Genomic DNA, 15,357 nt, shown 5'->3' with positions numbered 1-15,357 from the left:
TCACAATCTCATTTGGAATGCAGTTGATTTGAGCAATACTTTATGCTTTTGAGACTGTTTATCATCCTTAATACCTTAAGATATCATGACTTACCCTTCAGAGTGTGTTTGACTAATACTTAAGGCTTTAAGCTTTCTCTTACTTGGGTTACTAATCTCTCATAACATGCAGTCATCCATTGGTAATGTGTGAAAAGGTTTTCAACCTCACTGTTTTCCATTTTGTTTATGAAGTAGTAATTTCCCATTTTCAATTAAAGGATATTCTTCCATGCATATAAAGTGCTTTCACACAGTGTGCATACAGTGTGTGTATACACACATTTTCTGGGTGTGTAATAGCAACAGAACTAGCAGAATAACTGCTCAGGTCTTTGTTCCTTAAAGTAGCTTTATGGCTGATAACAGTTGTTACTCTATTGAAAGGGGAAGGTGCGCCCAGCTGCTGCTGTTAATATGAGAAGGATAGGTCTTTGTCCATCTTTTTGTGGCAGCAGTGAGGATGTAGAGATGGAGTTGGTGAGGGCAGCTGTATTCTGCTCCAGTCACAGGTTGCACTCGCCACACTGATTATGGAGAAATTTGGGGTTTGCTGTAGTTGGATCCAACTTTTTGCCTCCAGGATGTGTGTAAAAGAGCTTGGAGAAGATAGAGTGTGTTTTGTAAGGATGAACTCCTCTGGTATTTTAGCTCCTGAATTCTAGCAAGTCTCTGAGCTTACAGGAAATGAGGATTTGGGGGGATTTAACTACCCCCCCCCCCCCCCAAGGACTTTTGACTTGGACATGGTGGTAAGTGAAGGCATTTCTGTAAGATTTGGTGGCCCTTAATGAGTTTCAAGTGCCAAAAGTGCAAGGTCATTGCATCATTTTAAGAATCGTTCTCTAGCATAACCTAAACACAATGTATGAGAAGCTGAGGCAAAAAGTATTATGTATAACCTGCTAAAAGCTAGTTTTTAATCTTTGGAAGTACTGAGTGAGTGTAGGAGGCGGGCAGGTACAAAATGCAACAACTTCTGGCACATCCAAATTTAGAGACTTGTCATCTCTGAATCACTTTTGCAAACTGATTCACCAGGGAGCTATTTCAAGTGTTTGGTCCTTCTTTAAAACCTGTGCCATGTAAAGTAGGACAGGTTCTGGTATATAAAATAGTGCTTTGCCTTAAAATTTCCAGGTCCGACTGTCTCAGACTTGTCTTCACTGTGCAATCATGAATTGTAAAATGGAGATATTGACAGCATTGCAAAGAATCTTTGCATTGCTTGCAAAAAGAGGAAATTCTCAGTTCTTGTACTTCAATCACATATGTTAATCTGTATGAGAGCATTTTGGCCATATGAGGTATAAATTTTTTATTTTCCTAGACTCCTTTCCCGTGCCCCCATCACTCAGGCATACACATGCATGTCACTTTTCATCCAAACTGTGCTCCCTTCACATCTCATGTGTTTGCCAAATGTCAGCTTTCCAGCAGGGATAAAAAAAAAAAGCCAAAAAAACCCCACAAACCAGGCATGGGTGGCTAATGGCATTTGCATAAATGCAGGCAGGAGCAGGGAAGGCAGAAACAAGGGAGCTTTAAAGTGTTCTTGAAGTGTAAATTCTAAACTACAGTGGTAATGAGAGATGCCTTAGGATCAGAACTAGGGAGCTGTTGTATATCAAGTACAACTGAGTTATTCTCTGTAAAAAACACAGACTGTGTTTCCCAGTTAAACTTTTTTTCTTGTAGTTTATACAGCCAGTGGTCTGAGATGGAGATAGAGGGCCACTGATGAGTGCAGTTTCTCAGATCCCGCAGGTGAGTCTTTCCTCCCAACCTGTGGCATTGCTGGTGGCTTTTGGAGTAGGTGACTGCTTCAATGTTTTGCTGTTGTCATATATATTTAATCAGAGCTTTTTAGCCTTCATCATTACATATATGTGTGTGTGTGCATGTGTGCGTGTGTGTGTGTGTGTAGAAACAGAAACTCGTGCCTGATGTTTTTCGTAGCCTGTCTGTATCTTGGCCTTGCTCTACAAAGAGGATGTTTTTCACTGGGTTGCTCAGAGTTGAAAAAAAGTGTTTCCCTTATTCTGAAAATAATGGTGCATGGAAAAATATACAGACAAGGCTTGATATTTCTCTAAATATCATTGACACAAAGGGAATGTGAACTTTCCATGAACTGAATTGTTCCATATAACTAATCCAGATGGCAAAAGCAGGAAAATGAGATGTTCTTTAGCTGAACATAGGGGTATGGGAAACACTGAATTTTTCATCATTAGGTAGACATAATCTGCCTGAAGTTGAATAAGACAAACGTAAAAGGCTGAATGAAGATACCAGTATGTTGCCAAAACAGCTGTGCAGGTGTTCTTGAAATATTGGTTGAGCAAATAAATGGATCAATTTTTTGGCAAGTTATTCTTACTTACTTTTACTCTTAAGGGAGCAAAATCATATTATAAAGCTATAGCAGCATTCAAATGCTGTGAATCAGAAGCTCATAAAAAAAATGAAAATAAATTGAGATTATGTTGCAGAGGAGAGAAAAGCTTTGCAGCTATTAAGACAACAAAACTACTCCCTGCATGAAGTATTTTATGACCAGAACCCTAAAGAGGCACTTGAGGAATGTTTTCAAAATACCGCAGCCTAAAGACCTATTTTAATTTCAATACACGTTTAACTTTCCATAATACTAAAAAAAGAAACAAATGGGAAGAGTTCCTAGTTGCAGAATTTGTTCCTGAAGGGTCTTCATGTACAATCAAAAATGCAAGGTAACATTAAAGCATACATATTCAGAAAAAAGGCCAAACTTCCAACCTAGTCGCCATTAGCTGAGAGGGCCCCCAGCATGCAGTACTGCATGTAGCTCTAATGCCTACCAAGTCTTATGCTTGGCATTAAAACTCTATGGCAACTAAATTGTGGACGTTAACAGGAAAGAAACAAGTATATGGAGAGGTAGTTTTTTGACAGATTTCATGTAGGAATTGAAACTTACTGCATTTGTGAATGGAAGTTACTGATGTAAGTATTAATTTCAGCTGGAGTGAGAGTGTGTGTATGACTTCTGAGTGTCCTACCTGAGAGCTGATAGCAAATTTGCAGAATATTTGCACCTAAAGAGCTAATTTATCTCCTTCCTTCAAAGCAGGTCTTGCAATTTTATGTTGAAACCACTGAGGCCGAGGATTGAGAGAACATTATGTCCACCATAATTTTCTCATGTTTTTCCTGGACAAACTCCACATTTATGGTAAATAAGACAGTTGTTGAATGAAAGACTTATCCCAAAGGATGCTGACATACCACCTGGCTCTTACAGGTTGGAATTCTCCATCCTCCTTGCCTATGGGAGAGATTGTAGCTTTTCTTGTCTTAGTATTTTAGAAATCCAGTGAGGCCGCTCTGTTTCTGATGCACAGAAACATCAGCTGTTTCTGCGTAGGAGCAGCCTGGCAACTATAGAATAGCCATAGGCTTGGTGCTCATCCAAGTAGAGGCGCTGATATGGAGCAAAGCCCCTGGGAAAGAGGAGGCTGATAGTGTATTCTGTGTGGTTCTTCCACAGCATTGATGTGGAGTGTTCTACCACACCCTTTCCATTTTTTTTCTTTGTTTTTAACTTGGGGAATGAAGGAAGTTAATACAGTTCTTGAGCAATGTAAATCAATATAATTACAGAAATGTGTTAATACATGAGAAGTGGACATTTCTTTCTTTCATGGAAATAGATAAAATACATAATCTGAGTGTTCCAGTATAAATTTCCTGTACAGGAGGTCTGCAGTTAGCAAAATTAATTCTGTAAGGAAATTTCCAGAAAAAAAAAAAATTTCCTTGAATAATGGAGCTAAACATGCACAAAATAAAACTGTAGCACTTTGCTAATGCAAAAGGAATTGGTCTCACAAGGCTGAAAAGTATTTCCTTACTTCACAAAGAAACTTTAGAGAAGGATACCCTGGTATTTATTACAAGTAGCTCATGCATAAAGACCACTACTGTACAGTTAGTTTTATTTTATAAACGAGGGTTGTTTTTTATCTTTCCTGTATGGAAAAATACTGCTGTTCTTTCAGTTTGATGTGTTTATCTTCAAGCTGAAGATTTTACGTGGAGCATGCTGTGTTAAAATGCTACTTCTTCACTTCAAAGACAAGCTAAGGAAGCTCTTCCAGACTGAATGTCTTCCATAGCATATTTGCTCAGGATAAAAACTTATAGTAAGCTTTACTGGATTTTTATCCTTTTAAAATATCTAAGAAGAGATAGAGTATTTTTTGCTAATCATGTTTTCATTTTTCATTCTGCAAATGAAGTTTGCAGATCTGAAAAAAACTACCAAAGAAAACTGGTTTGGGATTCAGTTTTGCTTTTCACAAGAAAAGAAGTAAAACTTTTTTCCCCATAATGGACCTAAGTGATTGTACACAAAATATGAAGTTTAAATCTTCATGTATAGGTAACAAGTTTAGAAGAAGTGCAAGACAGTGGAATTGAGTAAGCTAGTGACAACATTACATATTATGATCTACGATTCATGATAAAAATAGCATTAAGTGTAGTGTCTTTTTTCAATCCCATTGCCAAGCCATAATGGACAACAAAATATACTGATTATGTTAGAAGTTATCAGATACGTTGCTGTCTTTTATTTTCTGCTCTAAGGGGCTGAATTCCTGACAGACATCTCTGCTGTCATTTGTCACATTTGGCCACAGAAAACACAGGATTATTTGAAAGGCAACTGATAGGAACTCCTAGGTTCCTCCTACCCCCAACTTAAGCTTACTTTTTATGTTTCATTCTCATCAGCTTTTAGATAACTTTTATTTGTTATTTTCTGACTTTACAGTGCTGACTTCTGTATGTGTTTTTTGGTGGAATGTCTCATGGTACAAGCAGAGTACTCAGACATGGCATTTATCCATGCTTTTTGCCAACTTCTTTCTTGAACCCACTATTTTCCTAAATGCCTGTGGTCCACTGTTAAAGTGATTACAGAGATGCCTGCAGTCCTTCCTTACCACTTTATTAAACATTTCACTTCTCTCAGATTCCTGGAAATTGGTTGTAGATACAGAGCTTCTCTCTGTGTTCCCACCTGGCTTTAGTTCAGCATGTTGGTAGGTAGCCCTCTGTGTAAAATGTACCTTGATAAAGAGGATATTCATCCTTTTCAGCTGGCTTTCCAACCTCCTTCTAAGTTTTGAATTATGAATGTTTTTCTTTATAATAGAGTGTTGTGGGAAAACAGAAAACACTCCAATAGCACAGCCAGTACCATTGGCAATATAAATGCTACTTAAATGTGGAATGTGTTTTCTTCATGGTATGCTTCTTCAAGCTCCAGTTCCACTCTTTGTCTCCATCCCTCTTTCAGTTCAGAAATAAATATGTTGAAACCAAATACAAGAGAAAAACTGTCCTCTCCCTTTAGAATACTAATATATTCAGGACTGTGTAAAGACTTGCATAGATAATGAAGTAGTGGATTTGCATAGTGTCAATCTTGTACTTATTTATTGCTCAGGAAATTATTTGAAGGAGCATTAGAACTCTATGAACTGTACTGCTGCCCTCTACAAATTGGAGTGCTTTATGGTTTGGTTAAATGATAACGCATAAAAGCTCAAAGAAAGCCCTTTACGGTATTTAATGATTCTTTTTGTACTCATTTTCTTTAGAAGCTGGGGGCAAAAGGCTGTTAAGAATCTGTTAAGAAGTCCGAATTCACTGAACTTAAACCAAGAATAATAACAGCAAGAAAAAAAATCTTGTAATTTAGGAGTGAATTTTGGGTAGTCCCACAATAGCCTTCTGTCTGCTAAGCTTCTGATCATTTATTCTGCTGTCTGGGGTATATGTTGACTAAATATATGGCAACAACATAATTTAATTTGTTCGGTGGTTACTTAAGGCTGCTTGCAAGAATGATTTTTAAAACTCTTAAATAAAACAGAGGTAACATTACTTGTAGCATAATTAAAATAGTGCTATGTATGAGCAAGAGACTTGTGAGATCTATTCTAGGGACATGGCTGCCGATTGCTGAATTTCTGCATATCTGACTTGAGACTTGGAAATGGCCTTTCTCAATTTAATTTTTTGATATGTCTGTTTAATAAACTCTCTTCCGTAATTTGCTGGGGAGGTTAAAGTGTTTAACCTAGTGAATAAAAGTATTAGCAAATGGAGACAGTGGAAAGAAAAAATGCTTGTATATATATATATACTTCCCTGGTGAGTGGAAGTTGAGGATAAAATAGTGTCTTTATATTCTGTCTGCCATCCTGCATCCAAAATCTAATTTTACAGATATTTATTAAAGACAGAATGGAGCGTGGATAATAAAAATTAGTTAAGATAGAAATAATAGGTGCAACAAACCATAATATTTAAGGTATAATTTTAGAACTCAAGTCTAGTAATGTTTATATTTGGCTGTGTGCATTCATACATGTATACATAAAAAACCTATGTACACACACATTTTTAAGTAGAAGTTGCACTTTATAACCTGAGAGAGAATGAAAGTGTCTGGTAATGGGGCAGTAGTTGTATAGCCTTTCATCTAAATGCATCAAAGTATTTTGCAAGTAGATGGGAAAATTGAGGCTCAGAAAATTGATTTGTTCATGCCATTTGGCAACAGATCTGGGAAGAGACTGCAGAGTCTCCGTTTACAGTCTTGGCTTTGACCTCTGGCTGAGTGACTCAGTAGCCAGACGAGCATCCATGATTCATCAGACCACCTTCCCAGCAGCCCTGCTCCAGTCTGGGGGCAGCAGGACAGGAGGGGGCTGCAAGGGGGAGCGTGCTTCAAATACCAGACAGAGCTCCCTGCCAGCTCGATGTGCAGAGCAAGTAGTAAGACAAAACGTTCCCAACAAACCGATGTCTAGTGTGGGCTCTCTTCCCTGGTCCTATTTTGTGTGTGTTTCTAAAACTGTCTCCTGGTATGAAACCAAGATCTCATAGACTCTGGGAGCCAAGAGTGACGCCAGCCAATGCAATGCTGTGGGAGCATCTCTTCCATTGTCTTGTCTGCGTGGAGCCCTCCAGCTCCCTGTTCTGCACAATCTCTATTACACCTGGCATTTATGCATGTGTTTGACGTTTGAATGAAATGTTATTTCTGAATCGTATACTGTTGTTTGAATATTAATATATAGTGGCTGAGTTACTACATGATGGAGTAAATAACTTGCTTATTGTTTTCCTAGGTGTCAGTTGGATATGCTATTTCAGTATGGTGCTGGTGGTTAAGTATGAAATACCTGGAAGGATGGGACCCGTTTTCCAAGCCTTCATGCTAATTATTTATATGTGACAAAATGACTGTTACTGCGTGGAATTAAAATGTCATCCTTTCTGTTTCTTTGAAATTGTTTATTGTTCCAAAAATTGAAGCTCAGGTTTTAGTTTTTGTTGTTTTATTGTGGTTTTCTTTTTCTGGTTTGATATCTCTAGTCCTGAAAAAAACACCGTCAGCTATTCCAAGTGACCACTGATGTGTGTTTGGTTGTACCTTGTCAAAGCCAGGTCAAAAAAGCAATATAAAACTTCTTAAAACTTTATTAAAAATGTATTTGCACAGAACCATTTATTGAAGTCTTTTAACCACAGGAGGTAGATGGATTTTTATCAGCTCTAATTTGATGGATTTGCCTACTCATTTTAGTCAAAATGAGTAGTAAACTTTTTTTTAGTCAACGTTATAGAGAAAAGTCAAATGGAAACTCTTGGTATACTTCAGTAAGTATATTAACTGCTTATGTGGTTTGCAGGCTGTAGAGGAAAAGACAAGATGGAAAAATGATTTACATTTTAGACCCTAAAACTATAAAATGTTGCTATTATGTTTTATCAATATTCATTGTTAATAATCATTCTATTTCCCTCACCTGCTCTGGACTGGATCTTAAGCTGCCAACTCTGATAGCACAGAGATTTCACTTTCTGTCTCATAAATTCTCTGTTGGCCGAGTTCAGTTGTTTCAATGTAATTTTATTATTGAATTCTGAAGAAGAGGCAGTTTCTCACTGAATAAAGCCAGGTTTGAGTTTTTTGGATTGGCATTTGAATTTATGGGTGTGACAGATCAGAAAATACAACTGCAGAATTGTTTTCTTATTAGAGATCATTAACTTCCTCTTCCATGTGAGCTGAAAAGTTACTGTTTCTATCCACATGGAGCCTTTTTGTGCTGTGGGATTTCCTTTTTAGGTGTGAGTAGGAATAGCATTTTTAAAATACTGACTGGGAAACAGAGAAATTCCTAAACTAGCCTTAAAGACTAATACAGCAGAATATCCTTACCTTGTTTAGTGGTTACTTAAGGTTCTGCTCCTTTTAACTGTGCTAAAATCCAAAGGACCATAAAGGGTTAAGAATCTTCTTTCATATAAGAATGGAAATTGGGCATGTATCTTTAATTACCCAGGGATTTCTGTGGTTGCTTGTACTGAGTCAGGTTAAAGCAGACTTCTAGAGCTAGGGGGAAATAACTGTTGCTGGAATTTGAAGGTACACATTGTTACTCTTGTGCCACATGTCAGCACTGTTTCACAAATGCTGCACAGCTGGTCTTCTCCAGTGTCCCACTGGATGCTCTGGTTATATCCTACAGCATTCTTCAACCACGGCTGGGCTGTCAGCCTGGTAAGTCATGCTGTGTTTATCTAAAGAGGTCATTCTTGGCCAGGAATGAATACAGATCTGACAATCCAGATAGTTTTGAAAGCATGAAGCAGTTCTGGAGAAACCAGGGTTTCATCAAATTGGTGGAAAGTTTAGAGCTGCAGAACAGGCTTGGTGTGCGTGTGGGGCTGCCGGGCAGTCACTGGGAAACCTGTTTGTTTTCATGGCTCTGCTTTCTTTGGCAACCATCCCTGCTGCAAAGGAGGAGGTGTGGATGTGAGCAATAGGACTGCTACACTGCTGCCAGAGGATCCACTTCCTTTATCACGCACTCAGCTTCATTGAACTCGGGTGACATGTTTGGGAAGCTACAACAAAAATGCCCTGTTGCTATTTTAGTCCTGACTGACATGTATAGCACCAGGCAGAGGTGATGTTCCTCAGCTATGAGTGAATGAGGCCTCTAAATCAAGAACTGTATGGCTGCTAGTAAAACAGCTGCTTACTCACTGGATCTCACCTCCTCACAATTTCTTCACTTCTTTGGTCAGGTTTCATTTCCCAGATGTATGGGAAGTATATATCCATCAAGAAAGGTGCTATAAAGGACAAATAAATGTCTGTGTGTAGTATATTCTATTTGAATTGTCATTTGGTTGAAGGCACTTTCAGAAATGGCTTTTTAACTGGAAGACTCTCCTAGAGCTGAAGTGATTCAGCTCAAGAGTAAAGCCTGTGAAACTCACTTGAAGGAGGACTGGAAAGAGGCAGTAATTTGTCCCTTGCTCCATTACATAGTTTGACAGAGGTTAAAAGGACTTTGAGTTGCAGAACCAGCTCTTCTAAAAGCAGTTTGTATAGACAACATATTTTCCTGTATCCTGACTTTTGTGTGGGGTCTTAGCTCCTGCATTTGCAGCCCATGAGGAAGAATCTTAGCTCAAAGGCATGCAGCAAAGCATGTGTCCTTGGGGGCACTTGCCATGAGCCCTGCCTGCAGCTGGACAGGAGCTCTCCCCACCCTGATGGGAGCTTTGGCCTCCTGTAGAAAGGTGTTGGGTGCTGGGAAGTGGAAACCAAGCCTTGGCTGCTCTTGGCAACATGAATCTCTCTCTTTTTTTTGACACGTAACAGGCCTCTGTTTTACTGCTCCTCACTTTCTCCCTCGCAGAGCAGAGTAAATATTTGTGCTGCATCTCTGTCATCTCCTAATATTTGGAAGTCTGCCCTGAAGGGGTGTGTGTGTAAGAACTGGTTGGGGAATATGGAGCAATGGTACTGTTGAAGCTGCTGCAGGAGAGTGAAATGTAGCTCTTTTCTTTTCCCCGCTCTTTCTCTCCAGCAACAAGCCTGAGCAAAATTACCTTTTGAGGAAATGCAAAGATTTGCTTTAAAAATTTCCATCTGCTTCAACATACTTTCTTTGCCAGACGGTCTCTGGATTTCATTTAAATTCATTGTGTCAGCAGCCACTATAGCCTGAGCGTTAATGTTAAAGTTTCCAGTGGCTTTCATTGACAACTCGCATTATTCTAATACTTAATCAACAGATTGATTGTGGCAAGAAAGATTTTAGAAATTTTACTTTTTTTACTAGTTTGCTGGTGCATGGTAATTTCTAATATAAACTTGGCTATTGTTAAGGAAAAATGGTGGTTCTTACAGGCTTTATTGGACAGATGTATATGAATGTTGATTATGCTATTTACTGTAGAGATCTCAACTGACTGCATGCTAATCAGCTGCCTTTTCCTTAGCTACTCTGGAGTTGTTTTTCTAGCAGTTTCTTCTTTCCTCGTTCACAAACCACATATGTACTTTCTCTCCTAGTCTTTTATTCTACACAGATGTTCTGTTGGTGATATTTAAACACAGGCAAGGAAAAGCCCCTTGTCATAAAATATTTTTTTTTCTTCCTTCTTGGCAGTGAAGCATTTGGCCTCATCTCCATTTTCTCTTCCTGCCAGTATTGCTTCCAGATGTTTTCTTGCTGCTTCTTTCTTGTTTGCATTTGGATTGTTGCTTGGTCATTAGCACTCTGTTTTCGAGAGGGGAAGCCTTTGAGCTGGTAGCAACTAGACATGAACCCAAGCCACAACTGTCTGACCTCAGTTTCCTCAGTTTGAGGTTATGTTTGGATTTGAGAAGTTGGTTTGACTTATACCAACAGTCAAACACAGCCACAAATTCATTTCTGAATTCAAAGGTGCATTTTGACAATAATCCAAGACTGCTCAACTTCTTGCTTCGTGTTGGCTACATGTAAAGTCAAGCTGTTGCTAAGGATTTAACCCCCTTTTTAATTTGGAGCAATGCTACGGGAAACTTGTATTTTCAGTAAAAATAAATTACCTGGATATCTGAGCCTTTTCCAAGGTGATTATGCTCCAGGGTGGCATAAATGTCATCTTGGGAAGGAGAACAGTCTCACTTCAGAGGCTGGAAGTAATCCCATCTCTCCCTGAGGTTTGCAGTGACCCTGGCACAGAACTGAGCTGTGCTGCTCTGATAACAGGAACTGAAGCTCAGTTTCTGCCTGTGGCTGCCACAAGCACTATTTCCTTCCCTTAGCACTATGCAGGCTGCAGGCCCTAGAAAAGTCTAGGGGAGTTAACCTTATTGGGGTGACAACAGTATGAAAATTTCTCTAGGGGCTTTGATGCAGGACAAATAATTAATTATCAATCTAAATAACAAAACAATCCCTACTTTCTGTGTTCATCAGGGTTCTCACTAGTTGTGCATCATGCATAAGAAAAGGAGTACTGTTTTTTTCTTACACAGCCCAGGTATTCCCATTCTGTCTCCTGGCCATTGCTTCAGGCATGAAGAGATCAATTATTAGGTTACCAGTATTTAAGTGCTGTCTGTGTTTCACAGGTTGCTGGGTTTGGAGCATTTCCTACCTCCTGCTGGTGGGGAATTTGCTCCTCATCCCATCCTTATGAAGTGGAACACTAACTGGAGACCAACTTAAATATCTGCCATCCCCAAATCAATTTAACCACAATTCAAAATTCACATGGGTCCCAAATGCAATCTGTTAGATAAATAGGGACCTATGGTTCCCAAGTGGCAAAACACGTGGGAAGTGTATGAATGACAAACATTTAAGTGCATTATAATGAGGCTGTTGCAGAGAAATCCATCCCAGCCTAGGCAAGGGAGAGTCATTCATCAAACTGGAAGCAAAAATGGATTTTCTTGGGGGTCCTCAAGACTGTGGGACTGTGAGTGTCCCCTGTTGTGGGACACCCATACTATCATGAGGCAAAGGATGGGAGGCAAAAAAGAATAAAAATCAGTCTGCCATTCAAACCAGAATAGTTGGGTTTTGCTTTTTTGGTTTTTTGTTCCAGCAAACTTAATGTATCACCTCTTCCCCCAGCTGGAAGAAAGTCAGCATGAATACTAGTGTAAGTTGTGGCTGATTTGGCAAGATGCAGATGTTTATTCCTATGGCTGATCTGGAGCAAACTTTTACCAGAAGTAGTCCAGAAGTGATTAAATGTGCAGAACAATGTTACATTTACATGATTTACAGGGACACAACTCATCTGTGCTTACTCTGTCTCGGCTGGAAAGGAGTGGACCGTGCCCAGATTTCTCTTGGTACGGTGAAGGTGTGAATCAACACAACAGCTCTCCCTTTTTTTGCCCGCAGGAGGGCAACATCGAGCTGCAGCTGAAACGAGCAGGCTTTGCCAAAACAGATGTACAGTTTGCTAATTTGAGAATTAATAAATTGAAATAGCCTATTCAGAAATGTTATAGACTGTGGCTATTTAGTGGTGTGTCAGTCTGCATCCACTCTTTGTGTTTTGTTGTATTTGTGGTTAATCTGTAATTGGCCTAAATTGCTTTTGTCATCTGTGGCCAACGAGAATGTGTTGTGAAGAATAAGGCAAAGATAGTTGTTAGATGGCAGCTCTTTTTTTTCCTTCATTCTTCCTTTCCCAAACTGTATTGCATTAGTTAAGTGTTGTGCTGAAGAAAATGACTATTAGGATTATGTTTTTTGAATTTTTGAGTTACCTGAGAGTACGTGTAATGGACTATGTTACAAGGATTGCAGACTGAGAATTGCATGATACTAATGGTTTGAAGTTATTTGGGCAACACATCAGCTGTATTGTTTCATGCAGGTATTTTTCAGTAGTCGTGGTAGTATAGCAAATGTAGCTGCACAAAGGGTTCTTGTTTTGCAATAACCTGTATCTCCATAAATTCTGACCGAAGTATGGATCTGGGTGCTTTGAGAGAAGCTTGACTCCAGAGGAGCTGAGACATCAGTACACATTCAGATCCTAAGAGGCTGAGAAGACAGATCAAAGGGAGCTTGGCACTCATGCTTTCTAAGACTCTGGATATGTGGTGTTTTCATGTTGCAGTCAGTAAGTAAAATAAAGCTTTTCTTCCTCTCTCCAGGTAGTGGAACATTCTAGAAATAGTATGCAAGTGCAAAGGCACATCAGGTCAGGAATGGGAGCAGATGTTTGGTACCTTTGCCTGTGTTACACACAGGGGTGAGTAGGCTCTGGGCTGGAGCATGGCAGAATAGTCCAAGAAGTATGTACAGCACCTTACCTACCTTGAAGTTCTGTGCTAGCCAGGTGGGATGAGAGCGCTGGGCATCATGCTGATACATGAAAGGGTGCAGAGACCTTCAGGAGGGCAAGACAGACAGACTGCTTTAAGCACAGAACCTCTGAGCCATGGCCTCAGGCTGAATGAAGAGGGCAGTACTGAGGTGTTTTGCTTATTTAAAAAAAGGTTCATAGAGACCTCTTCATCATTATTGCCGCAACCACTCTATATAGATGAAATGGGGAAAATAGTAAAAAATAAGTGACAAAAGACTTAGTAAGGAGATGCCTAAGAAGATGTGGTATGCAGGGCCTTACTCTAGAGTCTGGAACCCATTTCCATTGGAGGATGCTTGGGCCCCAGGTGATGGCTGAGCTGGTGGTCAAAGATAAGAAACGGAGGGCCAGTGACTCCAAAAGGAACATCACAAGCCTTTCTTCAAACCTCACCTCCCTTTGGCTGGTGAAGCTGTTTTTGCCAGGGGAATTGCTAGGGTGCATGAACTTTCAGGCCTTTTTCTGCAAGGGGCATGGCGACTGAGGTGAAGGTTGTGGTTTACCAGGCACTAATAACATTGGTGTTACTATCCAAAATGACCTGGGGGACAAACAAGGCAAAGTTATTTACTAAAAAGTGGTGTCTTTTATTGGATTGACTGATCCATAGCCAGGTTGAGGGAGCTTTCAGGTTTTACTCCCATATTCCATGTGTGGTAATGGTATGGTTTAAAGATCTTCAGTCATGTGCCTTGCGGTTTCATAGAGACATGTTGCCAATTCAAACAAAATTAATAGTTTGGAAGATGTTCCCCCTCCACCCCCGCCATATAACGTAAAAGCAGTTTTGAAAGTGAAACCCAGGAGTCTGCAACAAGGCATGGATTTTGTGCCAAGTTCCATCATTCTGCAACTGGGTAATATTTTAAGTCCCTTTCTAATGTCCAAAGCAGGAAAGAATGAGCTAAACCTCCTGCCCCCCCCCCCCCCCCCCCCCCCCTTTTTTTTTTTTTCCTATGGACTTCCAAAGTATATTGGCATATCTTAAACTAGCTTTTGACGAGACGTTATAGAGGGTGGATTGGTGTGTGAAGGATACCTTCTAGTATTTTATTAGAAAAATAATTATTTGGATGTGTATCACTTCTAGTTTAGCCAGAGGCAGATATATAGTTTTGTACAGCCACTCTTTGTGGATTAACATTTTGGGAAACTAGCAGCCTTGCAAAGACTCAGAAAAACTCAAGTAGAAGAAAATGCCTGCTTCCATTTCTTTCTTTAACAACAAATGCACTTTTGGATACTTGGGAGCCAAACACATTTGAAAACAATTCCAAATCATTATGCTTTAATGAAGGGAAAAAAAAAGAAGTCTGGAAGTGATGTGGCCTTCTCTGTTTGCCTTGTATTGTTGGGCTGTGTAACAGCAGATTTGTTTATGATGTCCTGACCTTTCCAGTAAGAACGATAGGTCTTCAGATGCATTTACTCAACTCATTATCAATAAATGGTAAGTACAGATACTATTAATCAGAATGGTCTGCTTCAAGGTGAATAGTAAAAACACATAGTGTTATGTAAAGTTCAATTATGATAATAAAATAACTTAAAAGACAAACCCCACCAAAACAAAAAAAAAACCCCAAACAACCAAACAAGCCCAGGTGCTTAGCAGGGAAAGTAATTCTAGTTTCTGCATATGCATTTGACTTATTTTTGATGGTTTATGTAGAGAAGTTTCATTGGTGTTGTCCCAATCCATATTAGCTCATCCTACTGCTTTGTCAAAATCCAGTAAGAGCAAGATGCTCCATCTGTCTTTACAGGGGGAGGACTAACCAATAAAGATGAGAGCAGTCAAGTATATCAAGTCCAGGAGAAGGAAAAAAAGGGTGTGGGAGATGCAAAAGAAGCACATAAAGGTATACACACGGAAATATGCAGGTGTGGACATGCTGTGGACAGGTAGGTTTGTGTGCTCAGGTTTGTGTCCAACACAGCATTTTCTCTGTCCCCACAACAGAGGCAGCCACCAGTGCTCAGCCAGCTGTGACATGCTCACACAATAGGTGAAGTGATCCCAGGCCTGCAAAGTCCTCCCTTTCACTCCTTGATTTATTTTGAAAC

This window comes from Pezoporus occidentalis, unplaced genomic scaffold (genome assembly GCF_034315485.1).
Source record: "Pezoporus occidentalis ecotype Australia unplaced genomic scaffold, CSIRO_AGI_Poc_V1 ctg8, whole genome shotgun sequence".
NCBI lineage: Eukaryota > Metazoa > Chordata > Aves > Psittaciformes > Psittacidae > Pezoporus > Pezoporus occidentalis.
The sequence above is the reverse complement of the archived record's forward strand: the minus strand, read 5'-3'. Positions refer to the sequence as shown.